Raw genomic sequence first — 24,221 nt, 5'->3', positions numbered from 1 at the left:
CCTTTCTAAACACTGTGTACATGATCATTTTCCATGGAAAATAGTAACATGAGCATCAAGGTTGTTCTAATTCTAGTGTATCTTAGAAAACCTGTAAGGGTAGTTTTCAATTAGGATCAGTCATGGCAGTGCTTTCATAGCTGCGTGATCAACATGCCATTCTTTCCTCCTCAAGTCTTTCCTTCGGGTAATGTGTTGCAGGATGCTTAAGCACATTAAGAGTGCACAACATCTTCAGTTTGTTGAGTTTTATGCACATGTTGTCTGTTCAAAGCTCCATTCCCCAGTCAGGCCAAGGTCTTGGGGAGCAGAAAGTCCATATTCAGTAAACTGAGGTGAGGGGTTCAGGGTCAGGAACTGCTTACCAAGGTCATGGGGGACAGGAATTCAGGAAGGTATGTGGACACTTTTTTTAAGTGTTTAATTCAAACCTATAATTTGTATTTTCTAAAATGTTATCCAAAGCACACTATCTTCTCACACATGTGACCACTGAAAATGAAAGTCTGAGAGATTCACTGCCCTCCCAAAGAAGGGAACTGCACCTTTTCTAACATTTCATGAAAATCTACATTTGACAATTCACAAACCTCAACATAGGCAGCAATGCAATACACATACAGGCTATTCTGTTCTACTAGAGAATGTCCACAAACTACCTCTTATAGGCTTTCTGTTTTTTTTTTTTTTTGGACTTCTGCAATGCTTTGCCCATCATTTCCTAATTTCTGTCCTTACACTTTGTACATATCACTTGTCCTTTGGCTTGTGACTGAGTTCCAAGTAGGAGAAATAGAACCATACGGTGGGGGCATTTTTTATTTCTGCAAAGTATCATTTCTCCATAGGCCACGTGATTTCACAGAGAGTATGTGGACTCATTTGCATCATTGGGAAGGTTCACAGGGTTTGCTTCCTTCTGTGCTTTGGCCGTGAAGTCTGTTCTTTGAGGTCTTTGCATACTTTTCCTTGGGTGTTCTTGAGGTGATGTCATCATGGTCATGATTATTATTAGATACATTCATCACTTGATTCACATTGTTGAGTGGCCACAGGGTATGCTTGTAATTTGTCTTTTCTGCCTGTGCAATGGTATTGTTCTTTGCCTTCTCTTGGCCAGCATTGCATCTGTTACTAGTGGTGTCCTTGATCTCTTTAGGTGTCTCCAAGACTTTCACATGACTATCCACTTGTCTATTCTCACTCTCCACCATCTCCATTATCTGACTCAGGATCTGAATCTTCTCATCGCACAACTCCTGGCTCCAAATCAGGGCTCTCTGGATGCAGCGCAGCACTTCGAATTTTGGGGCATCATCTGTCTCTCATTTCAACTTCTCATCTTGTTCATCCTATTCTTTCAGAATTTCTTGGCATTTTGCTTCAATCTCCTGCATCACTGAGACATTTCTCTTCAGGTATAAAGGCAGAGAGTTGATGGAAGCCAGGTAATCCTCCATGCAGTTCATCAGGTGGATCTGCTTTGTGTTGGCAGGACTCAGCATGGTTCAGACTAAAGCCATCTCCACTCTGTGTGGCTTTCTGCTTCCTGCACCCCTCCACCTAAAATCAGATCTGGAAAATGCAGAGCTCTTGCTCTCCCATGACCCCTGGCTCTCCCAGGAAACCTGCTCATCTGGCCAGCAGTTGGACCTATCAGGCCACAGTACCCAGCACATACTAGCAGGCTGTGGAGGAGGGGGCTCCCAGATGAACCCTCATTGATCTGGTATGGTGTAGGGGTGGGTGGGCAGCTCCTATTAGTGCACACCCCAGATAGAGGGTCGAGAGTTTGAGAGTCAAGGACTGCTCACTGCCGCACCAGGGTAGGGGGACCCAGCCTAGCAGACAGAGCCAAACTTGTCCCCTAAGTGGACACTTTAAAACACCCCATTAAGGGAAAGCCCTGAGACCTTCAGACCCTTTAGCGAGCACCCTCCAATAAATCCTCTAGAAACTCACCCTGTGGGAAATCGTCCCCAACCCAGGAAAGTAAACTGAATACACCCAGCAATGGGAGGCCCCATTCCTGGGGGGTGGCTGGGACTTGGAGGTGTCTGCTTCCCCAGGATCTCTGCAGTGACTCTCACTTGAACACGCTGCATCATGTGCTCTCCAGTGCCCAAAGAAGGACAGAAGGGCCAGAAGCAGCGCTTCGCTCTTGAGGGATCTCCTCCCCATGGAACCTCTGACCCCTAAAGCAGATCTCCAGTGGTTTGGGACTTAGACACGAAGAGTCCACAGTGGGCGGAGACACATGGGGGCGTGTTCAGGCCGCTGTTTTTTTTTGCTCATGCCCAGTTCTCAGATGGTGCCCGGGTTGGACAGGTGGATGCACAGCAGGTCTGGACCCGCCCACTACGCATGTGCCTGTGTCCTGGAGGCCTTGGCATCTTGTCCAGTATTGGTGTCTGGCTGCTTCAGAGCTGGCGGAGACATGCTGCATGCACCATGTGCTGCTGTGTTCACTGGACTGCCACCCTTCCCCTCGGGTCAGGTGGACACCCTTTCCTCGGGGAGGACTGCCCTCGGGTAAGACAGCTGTCCTCCAGTAAGGCTGCTGCCCCCAGGTAAAGCTGCCTATCGCCACCCTCAAGTAAGGCCTCCTCAGTAGCTGCCCTCAGGTAAGTCCCTTGGCTGGGACTCAGGTTGATGTGTCTTTGGGAAGCAGGAGTTTGATCTGAGACCGACCCCAGGGGTATGGGCCTGGAGGTTGGGGATGTAGGACAGGGAGGCCTCAGGGACTGGGCACACATGGATGGGAGGCCTGGGATTCCACATACTTGACCCATCCTGTGGCAGCTACCCCATTGGTGGCATACCCTCTCTTGGTAAGGTCACCGCCTTGGGTTAGGCCATCCTCCAATCAGGACAGGGCAAGGCAGGACAGGGAGGGGCAAGAAGTGGTGGGACAAGGCAAGGAGTGTGTGGGCAGGGCAAAGTGGGTTGGGAGATTGGGGTGGGTCAAGGCAGAGCATTTTGGGGCATTACCAGAAGGCAGCTTAGGGTGGGTCAACTGTGTGCATATTAGTGTGGCAGAACACTTACTTAGCATATAAGAAACCCTGGCTTGGATCTCAGCAACACACACACACATATACATACAAACATACCACAATAAATCTTCCTAATTCGATGATTTTATTCTAGGAAAAAAATTTCAAATCCTTTTTAGAAGATAGAAGCAGAATGGTGATATATTTAATGTCAGCTATTATATGACATGATATTTAAAACCACTCTATATGAAATTTCCTCAGGACTCAAATAATTATATTATTTAAGAGACAAGACAGCAGTTGCTTTTTGTAATTCCAATATATTTATAAAAGCAATCTTTTGAAAATCATTTTCTTTTCTAATTTTCAAACTTAGAAAATGTATCCATTTGTCTTCCTAAAGTTATACATTCATCAGAAAATTTTTCTCTTATTTCTTGCCATCAAGGGGATTGGCCTATTGTCACAGGAATTGCCATGACTAGGTTTTATCATAATAGCAGTGCCCCTATGGCTTTCAGATCAAAGTCATGTATACCTCTCATATTTGTTGAATTTATTAACAAAGTACATACAATTTTTATTTTATTTAAAATGTCATCAAATTTGAATTAGTAGAAGCAGGGGTTTGACATGTTATATTATGAGCTGAGCATAGTGAAAATTAGTTTGATCATTTTGGGAGTTTGGCATAATGACTTCTACCCAGTTCTGTGATCAAATGTCTGGCCTGTGTTATGGGGCAAAACTTAAGAACAGACCGATCACCACTGGGAAGTCCAAATTTGAGGGTCTTTATTAAACTGGCTGGCTGACCATCTCATACAATGCCCCAAAAAATGGCTATTGGGAGAACAGCCCTGACCACAGGGGTGTAGGTGTTCTTATACCAAAAATCACATTAATCATAAGTGTCTGTTGCTATGATTTGAAATTACACATTAACATCATGAGGTCATCGACAAAGGGGGAAGTGGGTCAAAATGACTCTTACCTAGGTTCAAACTAAAGAATGGTTGCTAACATCCACACAATCACCGTTCACATGGTACATTGTTTAGGAGCAATAGGAATCAAAAGAGAGCAGTTCTTTACTACATAGGAGTTGCCATTGTATATTATTAAACATGTCACACCAAGTAACTGATGATGGGCACAGAGGCAGGGTGTTCCCAGGTTTTCCCATGGGAGAAACTTATTTCCACATAACATGGAGTCTCAGAGCAAAATGGAGTCTGTTTAGTTAATTCCCTTATACTCTGGCCTATAACATTCTCATGGTACCAAATTTATTAACCCATCATAGCCTGCACCATTTTTTGGCAGTGAGAATTGAACCAAGTGACCATTGTAGCATGTCCTAGGCAAGCACTGAGCTACATACATCCCCAGACATTTAAATGTTTTATTTTTCTTTGAGGGGTGGGAGGGGTGGGGGGAAATAGCAGAATGAATTATGTTTTTTTTTTGAGACATGGTCTTGCATAATTGTCATGATGGGTCCCAAATATGTCATCCCCATCCTCAGCCTGCCAAGTGCTAGGGTAACAGCACTTGGTGTCAAAGCCCCTAGCTTGTTCTGGAGAATTTGATGTATTATATGCTTCTAATGCGTCCTTTCCTGAGCTAGACCATGTCCATTTTCCCTTGTCAACAGTCAGTAAAGTCTTTTTTGCTTTGATGTATGCTTAATATGAACATGCTTTATGATGAGGTACTATTGTTCATGATATTCTAGCTGTGCAATCCACTCTGAGGAGAATATTTTCATTTTTATTATTTTTAAATTTTTTATTTTTTGAATATTTTTATTTTGATAGTGTCCACTCTTTTAGGTCTAACATGCTTTTCTAGAAGAAGTGATTATTCATTTTTTACTTGATTACATAAATAAGACATAGTTCTTTTTTTTTTCTTTTTCTTTTGTGGTGCTGGAGGTTGAACTCAGGGCCTCCTGCATGCTAGACAAGTGTTCTTCTGTTGAACTGCATCCCCAGCACCTAGATCTTTTAGTTATCATAAATTTTATGACCAGATAGAGTGATAATAAAATCACTTAGAAGTTCAACTCAATTTGGAATCATTCAAGAGTTTGGACTGCCAATAGTGGTTTGTGATTTCTAAAAGGAAAAGTAATTTTTCAAAACATAGCAGCATCTAAGACCATCCATGGACTATGTTTCCCCAGTTTCTCCACTTCCTGAAGAGCATTGTGGAGGCGATGGACTCTGGTGTCCTTCTAACATGTTCTGCTCACTAGGCATCATCCACTGTGGTTTCCAATCCTTTTTATCTTTTTATTCTCTGACTATTTGTCAAATGACAATTTGAATTTATTACTGATAAAGAGTATGAATAGAAATAATAAAAGGACAGTGATTCTTTGGGATAAGTGACCCAGTCACAGTGAAAGTTCCTCTGTTGAGGAAGTTCAGTTGTGAGTTGAAGTAGTCGCTAAAATGTTATTTTTTCCTCTAGTGCAAGTGGTCAAGTTTTTAGAAGTCACACCAGTATCTAGTGACTGCATAAAAATATAAGTTGATCCATGTGTATTTCTATTTCAATATAAAACCTGTGAGAGTGGTACTATCATGAATTATATTAGGTGAAATGCTTTAATTTTCTGTTAAAATACTTTTTGGATTCATAGTAACATACAGAACTAGTTAGAATGTTAGTTATCAGCAATTATAATTGTATAAAATACCAAGTGTTTGAAAACATATAACCATGTCTTAAGGATTTATTTTTGAGTAGTTTTTATCTTTATACAGAAATTGCAAAGAAAGAGCAGAGATTTCCCAGGTAGCCTCATCCTCTTTTTTCTTTTGCTATGATTTACATGCACTGTCTCAAATGGATTAACATCCTAGAAAAGGTGTCATGAAGAACAAACACTAGTGTGTTATCACTAAGTGCAGTTGCATTTCCTTTGGATTCTTAGTTCTGCCTCTTCCTGTTTCAGGACCCCATCCAGGATCCCAAAGGACATTCAGTTCCTGTCCCTATAGGCTTCTCTTTGTGGGTGAACAATTTCTCAGACCTTCCTTGTTCCAATGACCTTAACAAGGTTGAGGAGGGTCTTTCGGGTACTTTTTACATTGTTCTCTATTGGGGCTTATTTTTATCTTCATATTTATCCTGGGGTTTTGGGTCTGGTGGAAGGCAGGTCACAGAGGTGGACAGCATCTCCATCATCTCAGGCCCTGAAGAATGTCCTGTTAGTACTGACTGTGCTCACCTGGCTGAGGCAGGGCCTTTCAGGTTTCTCATGGGGAAGTTTCTGTCTCTGTGTGTCCACATTGTCTGTGGTCTTCTGGAGGAAGTAATCCTGCATGAAGCTGAAGAAATAGCTGCCTTGTGGCCTTTTAATACTACATAATATACATAGAGTAGCATCTAAAACTCATAAAGTAGTTTTCCTGTGACCTTTATGACTAATGCAATATCCTTAAGGTAGCCTATAATATAATAGCTATCCTGTGGCATTTAATATTAATATTATTTCCACAATGTGACCTGTAAAACTAATATTATAGTTTTTCTGTGGCCTTTAATATTAATAACATATCAAAACTTGACCCTTGAACATGAAATAGTAGCTGCTTTATGATGTTTAAATACTATACTGTATAGTACATCCATTCTACAGCAATTAGAGTTAATATAGTAGCTTGCCTATGACCATATTAATATGATAGGCAATGTAAAATAATGTAATTGCTCCCTTGTGACTTGTAATACTTACATGATATACAAGCTGTGACATCTACAACTAATAAAATAGCAGACTACTGGCTCTTAATTCTCATGTAATGTATACACTCTTAAGTAATAAAGTAACTGCATTGTTGTCTTTAATACTAATATATTATCCATTATATAAGCTCTAAAACTAATACTATAGCTGCCATGTGAACTTTATGATTAATAAACTATCCATACTGTAGCATCTAAGAGAGGCATAAGAGCTAATCTGTGGCTGTAAATACTGATGTAATGTCCACACCATAGCATGTAAAGCTAATAACTGCACTGTGGTTTTACTGTTATTAAGACATCTATAGTATAACATGTAAATTTAATATGCTAGATTCCCTGTAGCCTTTAATGTTAATATAATATACTTGACATAGCATCCAAAACTAATATAATATTTACCTGGCAGCCTTTCATACTAAAATTATAATCCATATTTTTTGTGTACTGTGTTAAATTATTAATGTCTTATCCATACTATAAGAAACTAATATAATACATAACCTGTGACTTTTAATGCTAATAATATACCCATAGTAACCACCTAATGCTAATATAACAGCTGCCATATGCCCTTTAATAATAATATAATAAAATATCCATAGTTTAGCAAGTAAAATTAATATAACTTATTATGGTTATAATACTCTTGATATCACAATGTAGCATGTAAAATTAATATCATTACTTCCCTGTGACCTTTTATGTTAATGTGCTATCCACACTATAACATCCAAATCTAATGTAAATACTGCCTTGTGCATTTGTAGAAAATGATAATCCATTTTACATGCCTGTGGCCTTAATGGGATCATGATGTCCTTATTAAATTGATAAAATTGCTGCCTGGCAGCTTTGCATATTAAGATGTTTTCCATGTTGTAGCATGTAAAAATGATAAAATAGATGACCTGTATATTTTAGTACTCATTTGAAATCCACCTTATAGCATTGAAAAACTGCCTTGTGACCCTCAATACTGACATGGTATCCATATTATAGCTTTAAAAACTGATAATGGGGCAACCTTGTGACCTTTTGAATGAAAAAGAATATCCATGTGCCATTCTCTGTGGTCATAAGCTTTAATGTCACTTGTATTCATGCAGATCATATACCATCATATATAGTGTGGCCTTTAATGTTAATATGATAACCATATGGTGGCATTTGTTACTAATTATTCCCTGCAGACCTTTAGTAATAATCTAATATTTACATAGAGCTTCAATTCTCATAAAATAAATGCCCTGTGGAATTAATGCTACTAGGACATCTGTATTTGAAAACTGAAATTGACATTACAGCTCCCTGGGGTTTTCCAAATTAGTAAATTATTAGTTTAAATGTAAACTAATAGCACAGATGCATTGTGGCCTTCAGTACTGATTAGATACCCATTTCATAGCATCTATAACTGGTAAAATAGGTGCCCTTTGGACTTTACAACTGAAAATAGATTCAAATTATAGCATGAAAAAGTGATAAAATTTATATACTTTGGCATTTAATATTGCTATGTTGTCCATGTTGTAGTATCAAAACTTGATTAAATAGCTTCCCTGTGTCCTTTAGGACTAGTATGCTATTCCCATGGACCCATAAAGAATTTATGTAACAGGTGCCTTGTAGACTTTAGTATGATATGACAAGCATATTAGAGCATGGAAATTGATAGAGCAGCTGCTGCCAAGTCTTTGGCAGTGATAGTTATCATAATAGAACATAGGAACTGAAAGGTGCTGCCTTGTGACCCTCAGTGCTGAGCTGGTATCCACATTGCAGCTTTTAAACATGATAATGTGCCTGCCTTGTGGCATATGGTACCAAAATGAAAATTCATTTTACATGCCCTTTGATCTTTAGCATTAATGTTATATCCATAGCATAGCATCATGAAATAATTTATATAAATTGTGGCCTTTAATTCTAATATGATAAAGTTAATAAATATCACTTATTACTAATATGATTGCTCCCTGTATCTTTCAATAATAATATAATATCCACATGTATCATTAACACTGATAAAAAAACTGCACTTTTGCATTAATACTAATGTATTATCTTTAAAACCTATATGATATTTCAGCTCTTCTGTGGGTTTTAATGTTAAGAAATTGTCCATTTCATAATGTAAAAGTGATATAATGGCTGTTCTGTGTCCTTCTATATGGTAGAATGTCCACTGTATAGCTTTGGAAACTGATAAATATCTGCCTTGTTTCCTTTAGTACTGGTATGAGATCTGCACTATTGGATGAGAAAGTGATAAAATAGCTACAACTTGGCCTTTAGTACTGATACTCTAGAATAGAAAACAGATAAAATATTTGTCTTATGGACTTTAATAATGACAATGTATTCATACTATAGCATCTGATAGTAATAGAGAGCTGTCCTTTTGCCTTTATAAATAATATTATATTGATAACAAGCCATTTAAAAGTAACATAATGGTTTCCTTGTAGTGTCTATTAGTAATACAGTATCTACACTATTACAAGTAAAGTTCATAATTCCTCTACTGTGACCTTTAGTACTCATATATTATCTGTATATACATATAAAATTAACATAAAATCTGCCCTGTGATCCTTAGTGCTAATATCATATCCATACTCTAGCATGAAAAACCTATGTAATATCCACAATGGGGCATTTAGCATTAATGTTATATCCAAATGGTGACTTCTTAATATAATGTTATACACCTATGCAGACTTTAATATTAATGTAATATTCATACTAAAGAATGTAAAACTAATAAAATAGGTTGCCCTGTGGTTCTAATATTGATGTTTATATATATATATATATATATATATATATATATATATATATGCACATAAAATTAGTATAATGAATTTTTTGTGTTTAGTACAATTGAATATCAATATGCAATATGAGAAACTAATATAATAGCCTCCCTGTGGCCATTAATCTTAAAATAATATCCATGCTATAATGTCAAAAACCAATGTAATAACTACATTGCTGACTTTAGGACTAAAATAATAATCCATTTTACCTGCATTGTGGGCTTTAGTATGAATGTTATATCTACAGTGTAGCATCAGAAACTGTTAAAATAACTGCTTTGTTGCCTTTAATACCAATGTGGTATACGTATTGTAGTATCAAAAACTGATAAAAATAGGTGACTTGTGACCTTATTATTGATATGATATCCATAATAGACCATGAGAACCTGATTAAAATCTGAATTTTGGCTTTTAATATTGATGTGATATTCATATTACAGCATCATAAAGTGGTAAAGGGCAGCCCTGTGGCTAAATCATATTGATAATATAGTTTTTTAAAGTAATGTAATGAGCTGGATGTGGTGGTATGTGCCTGTAATCCCAGTGGCTCAGCAGGCTGAGGCAGGATGATGGTGAGTTCAAAGCAGCCTCAGCAATGGGGAGGCACTAAGCAACTCAGTGAGACCCTGTCTCTAAATAAAGTACAAGATAAGACTGGGGATGTGGCTCATAGATTGGGTGCTCCTGAGTTCAGTCAGTTCCCTGTACCAAAAAAAAGTAATATATTGGTTTATTTGTAGTATCTAATATTAATACAGTATCCATATATAACATCTAAAACTATTAAAGTAGCTGCCTTTGACCATCATTGCTAATATGGTATCCAGACTACAGCATTTAAGACTAAAGGAAGAGCTTCCATATGACCTTTAGTACTAATATAATATCTATACTATAGCATTTAAAACTATCATAAGAGCTTCCCTTTGCCTTCATAGTACAATGACCACCTTCTGGACAGCATCTTAAGTTAATGTATTATTTTCCCTCTAGCCTTTAATACTAATATGATATACATACCATACAAGGTAAAAATAATATAATAGCTGCTCTGTGGGCTGCAATACTAATATCTAATCTATATGATCTAAAATTAATTAAATAGAAACCTGTGACATTTCACACTAATATATCTATACAATAGTATCTAAAGCCACAGCTGCACTGTGGTTTCTAATATAAATTATATTCTACTATAGCTTCTTTTATAATAGGTGTCTTGTGACCATTAATGCTAATTTGATATTCATACTATGGCATCTAAGTCTAATTTAATAACTTCCATCTGGTCTTTATGTTTGTTTGTTTTCAGAAACTTTCAGTTGTCCAAATTTGTTATCTGAAGTGACTGAAAAAAATATGATTCTAGGCTGGAGTTGTGGCTCAGAGGTAGAGCACTCGCCTAGCACATGTGCAGCCCTGGGTTCAATCCTCAGCAACTCATGAAGATAAAGTGAATATATTATGTCCACCTACAACTAAAAATATGCATATAAAATATCATTGAGTTACATCATCATCATTATTATTATGACTTTAAGAGAATATTGGTCAGATGAATATTATTTATTCCCCTTTTCAACAAGTACATAGTTGACATTGATAAGCAGCCAAGAGTGTTCAGAATGCCCATGGAGTGTTATATAATACAACATGCCTGTTCACAGAGGAAAAAAGTCCAGGAAATAACTTATGTGACCTTCTTTATTTCATCATAGGTGACAAGTACAAAAGCAACACTGTGACTTGGAGAATATTTGACTATGTGCCCTTGAAGAAGCTTTGCCTCCTTCATCACAAGCAATCTTCCTCCAGCAGTGAAGCTTGTCTTTGGACATGATGTCAATTCCTTAGCACTCCAACTGCATAATCATGCAGTGGTGAACAGTATCAAATGGATAGGAAGTCATACAGCAATGGCAGTGACAGACTGTGGTCATCCAACCGATAAAGATGTGAGTATTCTTGGGATCTGGAAGCATTCCCCTTGAAGAATCACAGATACCAAAGTAGACAGCTCAGTTGATGATAGTGCCCTGCACAGACACATCAAAGCCTTGGTACACCTTGGTTCGATCCCCAGCACCACACACAAAAAAAAGTATCAAGTTCTGAGCAGCAGTCCATGACTTCATGTTGAGGGACTGCCTAACATTACAGAATAAAATGTCCCAAAGCCTTGGTACAGACCCTCAATCCTATAAGATTTGTAGATGTTAACCAGTCAGTCATGCAGGCCTTTGAATTCTCTTTCAGCTCCAACTTTCTCTACATCAGCTGCTAGAGAGGTTTGGGCAAAATCAACAGGATGCACAAAACATAAGGATGTGGATCCTGCAGCACCACCTGATGCCAGGTTCCCTGCAAAGTATTGCCATACTGGGTCCTCTTTTCCACACCACCCAGGAAGATCTGCTTGTGTTTTTCTTTGAAGGAAATTTGACAGCCTGGGTGGAGAAGTATCTGATGACATTGGCCAGGCTACATGCCAGAAGGACAGGACTCCCTGTTCCCTGAGGATATGATCCACACAGTCCATAATGCCCTTGTGCTGCTTAGCTGCAGTGATTTGCTTGCTTGATGATTTTCTTGGGCACTTTCATGTTCTTGTAGATGGCTGTGTCCACTCCACTAGCAGGAAGTCCTTGCTGAAAGACACAGTGGATCTGTCATGTTGGAAGAAGAGGTGGTGGGTGACTCCAACTTGGTCTTTCATATTAATATAAGATCCATACTGTGGCCTATAACTCTTAATAGTAACTTTCTTGTGGTCTACAAAGTTAATGTGATTTCCATATCATAGCATCTAAAAGTAATATACTATCTCCACTATGCATTAATATTAATGTTTTATCCATAGTATAACATTATAAAGTAATATTACCTGCCCTTAAAAACAAGTATAAATGCATATTCTAGCATCTTAAACTAATAAAATATGTTCTTTGTACCCTTTACTACTAATGTAATATCTGTATTATATTAGTTTTAGATACTATACTAGTTTAGTTTTAGGTACTATATTATTATTATAATAATATTATTACATTAGTTATAGATACTGTACTTTGGATAGTTACTGTGTGGACTTTAATATTAATATGATAACCATAATATAGATGTAAAACTAATGAAATAGCTTCCCTGTGTCTTTTAATACTATTATGATATCCAAATTATAGAATCTAAAAGTAATTTAATGGCTGCAAATTGGCCTTTGATTTTTAATTTCTATTTTTTAAATTTGTTCTAACTGGTTATACATGATAGTAGAATGCTTTTTGATACATTGAATGCAAGTGGAGCATAACTTCCCATTCCTCTGACTATACATGGTGCTGAGTCACACCAGTAGTATAATCATACATGTATATAGGGTAATGTGTATTGGGTAATAATGTATACAGGGTAATAATAACTGTCTCTACTGTCCTTCCCCTCCCCACACACTACCTCTCCCTCACTCCCCTCTGAACAATCCAAAGTTTCTTCATTATTCACTACCATTTTCACTATGACCTTTGATTTTAATATGATATCCATGCTGTGGCCTCTACTGATATTGTTGATTCCCTGTGGTCTTTAATACAAGTATAATATCATAACACAGCATCAAAAATTATATAACAGCAGTCTTGTGACTTTTAATATTATAGTATATCCATATATAGCACTAAAACTAATATTGTAACTTCCCTGAATCCTTTATTATTAATATGATATTTATTCTACACCATCCAAAACAGAAAAAGAGCTGCCCTGTGGTCTTCAGTGCATGCATACTATAGCATGCAAAACTGGTATATGACTTCTTTGTTGGCTGAAAACTATTATAAAATCCATACTTTTGGGTTGATTTAAAGATTTGATGTTAAAAATTTAATAACTTAAAAATTTTTAGTTGCTTAAATTTCCTGCATCCTAAATTCTCATTCATCCTGAAAATTGTCTGATATAAGATATTATAAAATTAAAACTTTTAAAATTTATAATTATGAATATTTTAGATAGAACTTATTAAAAATAACTTTTAAAAAAAGAATGCTTACCATGAATTTCATAAAAAGATTAAACTATGTGGTTTATAGTGTCTTATTACTTAAAAGCAAGAAAACATATTTTGACCATATTTTAAGCAGTCAGAGATTATGCTATATAGTCTTGTATAAAAGAAAAATCAAACATGATCCCTATTCTAAGTAAGTTTATATTTTTAAAAAATTAAATCTCATTGTGAAGCTGATATTTGACCTGTATATTTAAGGGATAGCAAGCATTTATTAAAGAAAGGAAATCAAAGGAACAGCACATACATAGATACACAGTTTCAAAACACATTATATAATGTTTTCCATTAAAAAATTAGAAGCAAGTAATTCAATCTGGCTGCAGAATGTTATATGCAGGTTGGGTAGAGTCCAAAGTGTCAGTTTGATGTAGAATCATGGACAGGCATTAATCTATTTTGTGTTGTTGTATCAGAATACCTGAGTCTGGCTACTTGGTAAAGAAAGAGGTTTATGTTGGGTCAGGATTTTGGAGGCTGAAAATCCAAATTTATGCAGCAACATCTGGTGGGGTTGTCATGCTGCAGTGTAACATGGCAGATGGAGGGAACTTACATGAGAGGTGAACAGTATATCTGGAAGTGTCCAAGCAGTGAGGTGGCTCTACTTCTTAACACAGGTCTAGTCCTCTGAAAGCTAACCTCACCCAATGAAATGGGCAGTATTCCTTTCTTTTTTAAATTTTTTTTGTGGTGCTAGGGATTGAACCCAGGGCCTTATACTTGGGAGGCAAGCATGCTACCAACTGAGCTACATCCCCAGCCCTAGCAGTACTTCCTTACTGAGGGTGGTTTCCAATGATCTCCTACCAGACTCTATCTCTTACGATTTCACCATCTCTTAAATATTGTCAAACTGGGCACCAAGTTTCTAGCACACAAACTTTTGGGGATACATTCTCACCATATCTGAACCCTAGTAATCATGAAAATGTTGGGTGCTAGGCCTAAGTTTGAACTTAACTCTGTGCAGTGAGAAGTAAAATGATAGAAACAGACCTGAAAAATTTGAGCACTGAGGTGGCTGTTATAGTAAAAGAAATAATCGGACATGGACCAGGTTATTGTGAAGGTGTGGAGATGAGAATGCAGGTATACACTGATTACCCCAACCTCCAGCTCCTTCACCTCTTCCTGCTTCTGTTTACCCTCTCCACCAGACCCATAGCATATTAAGGACAGTGTATAATTCTGGTAATCTTTTCTTTAAATATGTGTTCATAATGTATAATTTTAGTGACTTTTAATGGAAACTTATTATATATTAAGTCCACTATTAATTACCAACAGGATATGTATTACAAAGTAAAAGTCATTATGATTTAAATAGTGTCATCTTTTAGTGTATAACAAAGCTTTCATGTAAACTATTTTATTCTGAAATAAGTTGATTTTGCTGTATGGTTACATCAACTGTAATCAACTTAAAGGATAAGATTACATACTTTAAAGATTTTAAAAAAATTCATACCTTATTAGCATATTGGAGTTTTAACTATAGATTATGTGTTAAGTCTTTTCAGTTTTGTTTATCAGAACCTAAGAAATAAATTATAAGTCTAATGAGAATAACTTGTAAAAACATAAGTATGTACCATGAGCCAGCACTGTAATCAGGAATAAGTGGCCTGGAGGAACTTCTAGATACCAAATCAGGAGAAGGAAACAAATGTTTATTTTACTCTCAGTCCCAGTTTTGTAATGTTGCTCAGCAAAATTTTAATAGAAAAACTCCTTTATATTAGTGTCCAAGGGATTATGGTGAGGGCATTGGTCTGTCTGTGTCTCTGTCTCTCTGACTCTCTGGAGATCTCTTCTTTTTGTGGTTCTGGAGGTCAAACCCAGGTTACATTTCCAGCCCTTGGTATCTCTTTTTGACAAACTTCTTCCACTATTACCTTCAGCAAAAACATCAAACATGATGAATACTTATATAAGTCCTTCTCATTTCCATTGGACCCTGAAGAGTTTTGGAAAACATGGTCTAACGTACAGAGCCTTTTTTCATCTTATGACTCTTCATGATACATCATTTTGGGGATAATCATAAAATTTGTGTTGTGAGGGACTGCATTATATTTATTTTTAAGCCTTAATTGGATTTTCAGTATGACCAAAAATAGGTTAATATTTTGAATAGATATACCCTGAATGACTGGTGAATAGGCAACAGACTTGACCAATTCTAGCCTCATGAATCTATTTAAATGAGATTTCATGATCATTTTGTCCATATAATTAACTTTGGTAACCACTACTTCAAAGGACTGGATTGAGGCAATTTTTTTTTTAATTGTAAACAAATGGGATACATGTTTTTTCTCTGTTTGTACATAGAGTAAAGGCATACCATTTGTGTAATCATAAATTTACATAGGGTGATTTTGGTTGATTCATTCTGTTATTTTTCCCCTTACCCCCAGCCCTCCCATCCCTCTTTTCCCTCTATACAGTCCTTTCTTCCCCCATCTTGCCCCCTTCCTAACCCTCACTCTAACCCTAAAACTAACCCCTCCCATGCCCCATTATGTATCATCATCCACTTATCAGTGAGATCATTCTTACTTTGGTTTTTTGAGATTGGCTTATCTCACTTAGCATGATACTCTCCAATTTTATCCATTTGCCTGCAAATGCCATAATTTTATCATTCTTTATGGCTGAGTAATTTTCCATTGTATATATATGCCACAGTTTCTTTATCCATTCATCAACTGAAGGGCATCTAGGTTGGTTCTACAATCTGGCTATGGTGAATTGAGCAGCAATGAACATTGATGTGGCTGTATCTCTGTAGTGTGCTGATTGTAAGTCCTATGGGTATAGGCCAAGGAGTGGGATAGATGGGTCAAATGGTAGTTCCATTCCAAGTTTTCTAAGGAATCTCCATACTGCCTTCCAGAGTGGCTGCACTAATTTGCAACCCCACCAGCAATGTATGAGTGTACCTTTCTCCCCATATCCTCGCCAACACCTGTTGTTGCTTGTATTCTTGATAATCGCCATTCTAATTGGGGTGAGATGGAATCTTAAGGTGGTTTTGATTTGCATTTCTCTTATTACTAGAGATGCTGAACATTTTTCCGTATGTTTGTTGATTGTTTGTAGGTCTTCTTCTGTGAAGTGTCTGTTCATTTCCTTAGACCATTTGTCAATTGGGTTATTTGTAGTCTTGGTGTTGAGTTTTTTGAGTTCTTTATAGATTCTGAAGATTAGTGCTCTATCGGAAGTATGATTGGCAAAGATTTTCTCCCACTCTGTAGGCACTTTCTTCGCATTGCTGATAGTTTCCTTTGCTGAGAGAAAGCTTTTAAGTTTGAATCTATCCCAGTTGTTGATTCTTGCTTTTATTTCTTGTGCTATGGGAGTCCTGTTGAGGAAGTCTAGTCCTAAGCCGACATGTTGAAGATCTGGACCTACATTTTCTTCTATAAGATGCAGGGTCTTTGGTCTGATTCCAAGGTCCTTAATCCATTTTGAGTTTAGTTTCATGCACGGTGAGAGATATGGGTTTAGTTTCATTCTGTTGCATATGGATTTCCAATTTTCCCAGCACCATTTGTTGAAGAGGCTATCTTTTCTCTATTGCACATTTTTGGACCCTTTGTCTAGTATGAGAAAATTATATTTATTTGAGTTTGTGTCCGTGTCCTCTATTCTGTACCATTGATCTACCTGTCTATTTTGGTATGAGTACTATGCCATTTTTGTTACTATTTCTTTGTAGTACAGTTGAAGTTCTGGTATTCCAATACCCCCTGCTTCATTTTTCCTGCGAAGGATTGCTTTAGCAATTCTGGGTTTCTTATTCTTCCAGATGAATTTCATAATTGCTTTTTCTATTTCTGTAAGGTACATCTTTGGGATTTTAATTGGAATTGCATTGAATCTGTATAGCACTTTAGGTAGTATGGCCATTTTGACAATATTAATTCTGCCTACCCAGGAACATGGGGGATCTTTCCATCTTCTAAGGTTTTCTTTAATTTCTTTTCTTAGTGCTCTGTAGTTCTCATTGTAGAGGTCTTTCACCTCTTTTGTGAGATTGAATACCCAAGTATTTTATTTTTTTTGAGGCTATTGTGAATGGGGTAGTTTTCCTAACTTCTCTTTCTGAAGATTCATCACTTATGTATAAAAATGTATTAGATTTATGAGCATTGATCTTATATCCCGCTACTTTACTTAATTCACTTACGAGTTCTAAGAGTTTTCTGGTGGAATTTCCAGGTTCCTCTAATTATATAATCATATCATCAGCAAATAGGGGTAGTTTGGTTTCTTCTTTTCCAATTCATATCCCTTTAATTTCTTTGGTTTGTCTAATTGCTCTGGCTAGAGTTTCAAGGACGATATTGAATAGGAGTGGTGAGAGAGGGCATCCCTGCCTTGTTCCAGATTTTAGGGGGAACACTTTCAGTTTTTCACCATTAAGAATGATATTAGCCATGGGCTTAGCATAGATGGCCTTTAAAATGTTCAGGAATGTTCCCACTATCCCTATTTTTTCTAGTGTTTTGAGCATGAAGGTGTGCTGTATTTTATCTGCATCTTTTGAAATAATCATGTGATTCTTGACTTTAAGTCTGTTGATATGGTGAATTACATTTATTGATTTTCTGTGGCAATTTTTGATTTAACATTTTGTTTAAGTGAATCACACCATATTTGTTTTTCCATGCAGTTTTAAGTTCTGTGAGCCTATATTTGTGGTTTTCAGTTGCCTCCAGATAGCATCTGACAGTCATCGGTATGATTGGAAATATTGCAGAGCTAGAGTGCAAAGGGATGAGGAAGATCACATGAAGATATTACCAAAAGTTGGAGGCATACTAGTTTTCCCTATAGAGGATGAGGTAACTTTCACTGCCCTTTAACTTAGTGTCACAGGAAAGAAGTGAGTTGAAGATTGGGTGGTGTTCTTAGTGAAAGTGAAAGATATATTTTAATTCTTAAAGAAATACTCTTCACAGGTCTATGTATATAGAAAAAACTTGAAACACACTGTAAATTTCTTAGGCGGAGCAGAGGTGGAAATGGTCCTGCAGTGTTATCGAGGAAGTGGCCTTCCCCCTGTGCTCTTCCCTGCTGTGTGTGTGGTATTCAGAAAGCTGCTCCCTCTTCTGGTTTTCCCACCTGGAAAGTGTTGAGTTGAGTGTGATGACCTGTGTAAGCTAGCCATTGTTCATCCTTCATAAGTTCTTCAAACCTATGATCACCCACCGCCCGTGGGGACAATCACAACATGTATGCTCTTGATCACAGGAACCAAAAAGCCATTTATTCCACAAGTCTCAGACTTATATTGAGAACATCAGCCTATCAGAGAGTAGACAACCAGGAAAGTCAGCCTATCAAGGAACAGTCTCCAGGCAGATACCAGGATTGCCTCACGTACAACAGCCAATCAGATTTACTTCCTAAAACTTGTTTACGAGTGCAGCTATGTTGGCAAGCTGCCAGGCGCCATCTTAGAGATCAGGCCATGGATGCGGCTCTGGGGCCCTGAGAGCCCACCCCTGACATCTCCCCCTTATTCTTTAAATAAAAAAGATGACTTGGGACCATGCCTGTCTTAGGTTGTCCATGGCAAATTACATCCTTACCCGTCATTGGAATTCTGACCTCCAGGCGTCAGAACCCTGTCTTAGGTTGGTATGCATTTCCACAGATCTTACCCGTCTTTGACTACTGGTCCAGCATGCTTAGCCATACTTGGGGGGATGTGGCTGTCTCAATGGCTATCAAAGTCTGTATTATAGCCCGTTGATGACATCGGGCATCTTGACGAGCTCTGATTTGGCTGCGTATAACATAGGCTATCCCTAAGCAGATAATAATCAGAACAGCTACTGTTCCAGCCCACTGTTTTGTCAATCCCAGGACTTTAGATAACAAAGAGAACATCTCTGATACCGATGCAACTTGAACCCTGGTAGCATTGACTCTGAGTATCAAACATAGATGACCAATTACCAGTAAGGTAGACAGAAAGATTTTTAGAAAACATAACCGCAGAGCTAAGGTTATTATAAGCAATAGGGGTGACACACACTGCTCTTAAAGGATAAACACATCCCAGTTCCAAAAGTTCTTGCAAGATATCCACTTGTTCCTGTAGTAAGTCCACTCTTTGATTTACAAGGATTATGCCTGCTGTTCGATGTTGGTTTAGGGTCTCTTTAGTCTGTAAGGCTGCAGCTGTATTTTTGGCCAAGTGATTGCTGTTGCTGTAGGTATGGCAGTTGCTAGTGCTTCTGTTGCAGAAACCACTATTGCAGTGACCATAGCCGCTGTGATGCCAAATTCTCTCCTGTTTCTTGATAGTAACACTGGCAATTCCACATCTGTAACAGAGACTGGGACTGGTAGGAAGGTAGGAACACACATTAAGACTGCCAGCAGGAACCTAGAAGCATTCCAACATTGAGAGAGATAGCATAAATCTGAAGTACAATTGAGAGAAGCAGTTGTTTCGTTAGTTCAGAAACATAAAAGGGGGAAACACACAAACTGGGGTAGGTGGAAAGGTACATAGTTGAACTGTTCCTCCTAACAGACTGAAAAGAGGTTGTAAGTTAGTTCAAGGGGGGAAAGGCTATGAGCATCATGGTCATCAGGAGTTTGTTCAACATCTTCACTTTGTTGGTCTGAGTTATTTGTTGGTAGCATTGGCACTGGTCGAGTTAGTCGCTCAGGAACCCAGATAGGTGATGTTTTGTCCTGTGGAAACACACAAACCGAGCCGTGGCTCCAGTAAAGCACCAGGTCCGGGCCATTCCATTGTCCTGTAAGAACATCCTTCCATCTTACCGTCACTCTATCATGTTGTTTATGATTGCCATGTCTCTCAGCGGCAGAGCGACCCTCATTATCCAGAGTTAAAAAATTTAAATTAAAGAGGCAAAGAGAAAGTTTATCTTTAGGGGATCTGAAGGTCTCCCCTATTCCCCCTTTTTGTTTATAAAGAGTCCTTGTGGGTTATAAGGTATACCTGTGGTTAGAGTTATTTCAAATTTTCTGAGAAATTGATTCTTACCAAATTTAGTTTTTAAAGAAAAATTTAGACTCTATAACATAGTACAATACTCTAACAGTTGCTTAACCATAATTGTATAAACCCCTATTTTTAAGACTAATTGTTCTAAAGAATAAAACTTAATAGACACAAAGTTAAGAGTAAATTAGTGTTTCTAAGAAATCCTTGTTATTTTACCATGTCATTTTACCATATAGATTAAACTTTCATTTATATTAGAACATTAGTATTTCACCTTAGGAAAAACCTTAAATAGCTTTAAATGTTTCACATACATACAACCAACTTAGTTACATGTAAACTTGTTGAAACTTGTCCTTTACTTACATAGACTTTCTTAGCACTTACTTAGACCCACATTTATTTCATCACACAAGCACTTTCTTACCCAGAAACATTTCCTTTTCCCTTTTATTAAATGTATTTCCATACCCAGAACCTTCTATTTTCTCTTTTCTATTTGTTGATCCCTTTTTGTTCACATTCTGAAACAACTCTTATGAAATTTTTGAATTTAGATAAATTACTCTATTAACAAGATTAAATATTTTGCTATTTATAGTACTCTAATTGAAACACAGTTGAAATTTTTAGAACCCTTTGTGTATAGAATTGTACCTGTTAGGACATAACTCTTAGTAACCTTGTTTTTAGTGATGACACAAAAAATTTTCTGTACAAACACATTTGGGTAATCCCATGCATGTCAATTCTAATTCATTTATTTTCTTAAAAAAAACCAAGATATTAGACAAGTGTTCTGAACAGTATTTGCTGTCTCTTTCCTGTTGAAGAAAAGTCCTAGAAACAATTGATATTAGACATTTTATTAACATCAATATTTTATTAGCTTGACCACCTCGAGACTTGTGAGTTATTTTCAATGACATTTTACTTTCATTAGTTTACCCAATTTGAATTGAACCTTTAAATCACGTGAATTAAGAGTATCTGGATCCATTTTTAAATTTCAATTTTAGGAGTGCTCAATTTTGATACAGACAAAACATGACATTGGACAGCATGACATACACATAACACAAAATCAAAGGCCTTGAAACTTTATAGGTGAATCTCCATTGCAATGTAAGAGATGTTCAAAAACTCTTTGTTGAGTAAAAATGTAGAATTCAAAAAAAAACAAGAGTCCTGGAAAAATAATACAGGAAAAATGATACGGCCATTAATTACTTTAGTAAAGCACCATAAAATTTACTTTTGTTGGAGTTCAGGTAAGACTTTTTGCTCTTTTTTTCTTTTTTCCTTTTCTTGGGTTTGAGACAGGTCTCATACTGAGCCTTCAAGCTTTCTCTATTTACATTTCAATGTAAGCCTTGACTGAGATTTGGATCTGAAAGGGGAGAAAATGTTCCAGCAGAAACTTGATGCCTAGGGCATTTTAACCCTTAATCCTGGTTAGTAATCAATTCAAGTTTGGATGCAGAAAATTGTGAAACAATTATCTCCCAATATTTGTGGGGACTGGGGCTACTATATCATACTCCTTCCTAGGACATGCCACTGATTGTTGGGCTGGTTTGTTTAGGCGGTGGCTCTCTGGGGAGAAACTTGGAGCCCCCTTTTGGAGGTCCTGGAGAGAAGCAGGCCTTAAGGGCGGATAACGTAGGGCAGACTCCTAATGGGGGACCCTCCCCTAAACTGATTTCCCTCTTCCGAACAAGTTGTTCCTCACACCCAGTTTCATTTTCCTTGTCTGTCTCTGATCTTATTGATGCCCTTTCTGATGCTTTAGACCTTTCCTCTTTTATTTCCTCCAAAACCTCTTCCCCTTGTTTTATGGCCTCTCTGCATTTTTCAATATTAACTCCATTAACCTTCTAATCAGTGCACTTCCCTTTACTTATAAACCCTCCTTAAAAGAGAGGTACCAACATGAAGAATTAAAAGGTTACACAGGATGAAAATAAGCAGCTTGCTTTACTGAGAAAAGAAATCATCTATGTGGCTAAATCAGCTTATGAGGGGCTATGGGTCCAACCAATTCCAATTTGGGAATTGCCCGAGTGATGCAATCAATATCAGCAAAAAGATCTGTTACTCCTTAAACTCTACAAGGGCTATGACAGCTGCTTCCATTTTGTGAGCCTTGAGTTGAAGAGTTCTGTGCCCTGTTTCTTAAATGATTTGGTAACATCTTTCCCTCAACAGTAACCAATTTGCACTCATTAGCCCAATGTTTTTCCTTTCTGCACCTTGGGCAAAGACCTGAGGCATGAGGTGTAACAGATTTTACTATAGTTATCTCTTATCTTTTGTTAGGGCATTATCTCTTTGCTGCTGATTTTGTGCATCTATTGAAGCGTATTGGCCTTCTCCTATTAACATCTCAACATTTCTATCAGGAAACCTTGCTACTATGTTTCTGTAAGCAGTTTCAACAGTTATTTCTTTGCCACTGAGCTCTCCAATTAGACATTGTCCTCCAGATAACACTGCTCTGCATACCTGCTTCCAATCAGTCTTCACTGCCTCGTTAAAGTTTTTCTAATGGTTGATGGTATCTCTATTTTGGTCCTCAAATACAGGCAGGTTCTACAAATTTTGAAGCTCTTTATATTAGGTTTAGCTTTCTACTACCTTTTCCCCTAGTTCTTAAGTTTTCACTACCACTTGGTTATTTCTTTGGGGGTTCTTTGTATTAGATTTAGCTCTCCTTTTCCCCTTGTTTTTAAATTTTCTGAGTAATTGTTTTCTAGGTTACTACCACTCAATCCTTCCTCACTTTGTTCTCTTTAAGAGCTCTTTTCCGTTGCTATTAGATCCTGTTTATGAAGATCCTCTCCAAGATGTTCCCACTGTGGAATATTTAAGAATCCTTCATCTAAAAACCAAGGAACTACCTTCTCTATTGTATCTAAAAATGTTCTAGCAGTTTTGTTTTTAAAGGTGTACCATTGGCCTTAAGCAGTTCCCGTAAGGGTTGTTGCATACGAACTTTTGATATTTCAGACCCCATCTTGTATAATGTAAGCCACGTTCTGTGTGCTTATCTAGTCCTTGAACCGTCTTTTGCTTAGTTCACTGTTTTTGGACCGCTTTCCGCTTAGTCCACTGTTTTACTTTCCTTTGTGGACTGCTTTTCGCTTAGTCCAATGTGCAGCCGCCTTTCACGTGCTACTTTCACTTTAATGCCTTTAACGTGGACCGCCTTTCACTTAGTCCAGGGTGCAGCCGCCTTTCGCGTGCTACTTTCACTTTAATGCCTTTAATGTGGACCACCTTTCGCTTAGTCTGGATAGTCGCGTACCGCGAACATCAAGGCTGCCTTTCACTTGTTTATTTTGGACCTTTTTATAACCGGTTTAACTTGTTAAAATTTTAGAATATCTTACCTTGTTTTCTTACTTATCCTTGTAAACTTTTCATTCCCTGGTTTTGGCACCACTTATGATCGCCCACCGCCCGCGGGGACAATCACAACACGTACGCTCTTGATCACAGGAACCAAAAAGCCGTTTATTCCACAAGTCTCAGACTTATATTGAGAACATTAGCCTATCAGAGAGTAG

The 24,221-nt window shown here is 37.4% G+C and overlaps 2 pseudogenes; both read right to left on the bottom strand.

The window, feature by feature from the left end:
• Positions 1-721: 721 nt before the first annotated feature.
• Positions 722-1,505, bottom strand: LOC124974965 (inhibitor of growth protein 1-like; annotated as a pseudogene).
• Positions 1,506-11,276: 9,771 nt separating this feature from the next.
• Positions 11,277-24,221, bottom strand: part of LOC124974964 (ADP/ATP translocase 2-like) — a 58,202-nt pseudogene continuing 45,257 nt past the window's right edge.

The sequence above is a fragment of the Sciurus carolinensis genome, unplaced genomic scaffold (assembly GCF_902686445.1).
Source record: "Sciurus carolinensis unplaced genomic scaffold, mSciCar1.2, whole genome shotgun sequence".
Lineage (NCBI taxonomy): Eukaryota > Metazoa > Chordata > Mammalia > Rodentia > Sciuridae > Sciurus > Sciurus carolinensis.
Note: the sequence above shows the minus strand (reverse complement) of the source record. Positions and strands in the feature narration are given on the sequence as shown.